At 38.2% G+C, this 2,109-nt stretch overlaps 1 long non-coding RNA gene across 2 annotated transcripts; it reads right to left on the bottom strand.

Annotated features, from left to right (window-relative positions):
- Positions 1-10: 10 nt before the first annotated feature.
- On the bottom strand, positions 11-2,103 carry LOC119342824. 2 transcript variants are annotated; one of them, XR_005165737.1, is made up of 4 exons: positions 1,525-2,103; positions 1,196-1,415; positions 777-868; positions 11-278 (listed from the first exon to the last, which is right to left on the bottom strand). It is a non-coding gene; the product is annotated as an uncharacterized LOC119342824 (long non-coding RNA). The 2 variants fall into 2 exon arrangements; XR_005165736.1 differs by having other exon boundaries at positions 1,196-2,103.
- Between the last annotated feature and the right edge of the window lie 6 nt (positions 2,104-2,109).

Here is a 2,109-nt window from a genome sequence, read left to right as displayed (position 1 = left end):
GAGTTAATTCTCGCTCATGCTTATTTCCTCCTCGGTGGTTGTCATGTCTCTTCAAACCATCTTCTACTTGAGAATAGAAGTGACATATTTTTCTCCGCCCCTCCTTCCCCTTCATATCTGCTCTCTTCATCTGCACTTTCCTCCTTGGCAGTTGTCCTATCTCTTTAACCCTCTAATTTTGAGAAGACAAGTGACATCTTTTCCTCCACCCCTCATTTCCCTGCACATCGTCCATCTTTCTCTAGAATTGATGTCGCTTCAAAATATCTCATCTCGCTCTACAATCATAAAAGGAACATTATCTTGAAATCATAGGGAAAAAATAATCTAGCATGCTCTCTGTAATAGGAGCAGCACCGCAACCTGGAGCAAGATATTTTTCTATTTTAACAAATTTTATATAAAAAATAATTTTTATATTATCTATTAATGTGTATCTATCCGTACCATAATATTTTTAAATATTATGGAATTAGAGAAATTTACACGTTTTCTCATTCCATTCCCGTGGAGCTGGGCTGGATGAGAAGAAACTCTTATGTCCAGTTTTGCAGTAGTAATAGGACATTAAGCAGTAAAAAAATAGCATCTGATATGTGCAAGTGATGTCGAATGTACATAGGTGTAAATCGAAATCAAATTCTGATTGCAGGGCGCCTCTTGTTAGGTAGCCAAAAAGTGGAAAATTGAATAGAACTTGTTTCAAGTGCCCATTTGTTTCAAGGGAACAAAATAACAAGAAAAAAATAGAGGTTGAATGACAGCAAGTGTCTTACTGTTCCTTTCCCTTCTTTAACCACATTGCACTCATCTACTTCATCGCTAATGCAAAAAACCCGGATCAGCAATCAGACCATTCCGTCACAAACTGGTCACAAAGTGTAGTAAAAATAAATAAATTAAATGCAACAATTATATAGGGAAAGCTAACCTGAATACCAACATAGGTACACAGGTAGAAATCAAACTCATAATCTTTGAAATATGTGAACAAAGCAATTTAAGGACACCAAGGTTGAATAAAAAAGACCGCGGCAATAGAAAATGAAAAGGCTAATGCACTCAAACAACTACTTCGACCTGAAGATGGAAAGAAACAACTCATCTAACACACACATACAATAACTGAATACTAATTTATTTTTTAACATGGAATAAAGTGGAAAAATATCTCAGTCAAAAACATAACTCGCACCTGAATAAGCATGGTGAATTAAATATCTTCAGAAGGAGGCCATTATTCACACAGTAACGGGCTTCGGGCTTCTGTTCTTCGTTTGACATAGCAAAAAGTCACAAACATGAAACTTACCGCTAGCAAAAGATTGTCCAGATATTTCTTGAGCACACAAATGGCATGTAATAAATGTGAACTTTAGAAAGTGCTAACATAAGAGCTATCAGGTCAATTTCATCTACAACAAGAACAAGCAAGGGTCAATACATAACAACTATTAGAAGCAAATTATCTTCCATCAGCCATTTGAAATTAACATCAAAATATTAGAAGTTCATGCATCATACATCTTAACCATGGGAAAGATAATGATTACTGCAGGTGCATGCGCATGTGCCAACTGAAGGTGATGCAGACCACCCCATCTTGCTCTCCTATGCTCCCTACAAAACAATCTAGTCAAGAGCAATGCAAAAATATTTAAATGTAAAAAATCAATTTTTGTAGATGATATGTTACAGATCAAACCGATCTTTTTAGGGTTCTAGATGAATCCAACAGTCTAGAGTATATAGCCTGGACTTCTTTTTCTTGCAGAGTGGAGGCGCGGTAGAGGAAATTGACATGATTTTTTTCTAGCGATTCCATATAGGGCAGTTCACTAATTTAACCTGGTCTTCCTCCATCTCCCTCGGGTCGCCTTGTCGTGCTCAGCTATTATCGACAGACCCTTGTACAGGCCGCCACCGCATGTAGTCGTACACCAGAGCCAACACAAGATGGAAGAGTAGAACTGAAATATGAGAGTTGCCGCTGCTGCCCTTAGTCCGGCCGTCGCTCGCTCTCAATCGACCATAACTGCGTTGAACTGACGGGATTTTTGGGTGGGTCGCAGCTGCTGACCTACCAGTGGTGTTGAAATTATAGAAGAT

Source organism: Triticum dicoccoides, unplaced genomic scaffold (genome assembly GCF_002162155.2).
Source record: "Triticum dicoccoides isolate Atlit2015 ecotype Zavitan unplaced genomic scaffold, WEW_v2.0 scaffold10640, whole genome shotgun sequence".
Classification (NCBI taxonomy): Eukaryota; Viridiplantae; Streptophyta; class Magnoliopsida; order Poales; family Poaceae; genus Triticum; species Triticum dicoccoides.
Note: the sequence above shows the minus strand (reverse complement) of the source record. Positions and strands in the feature narration are given on the sequence as shown.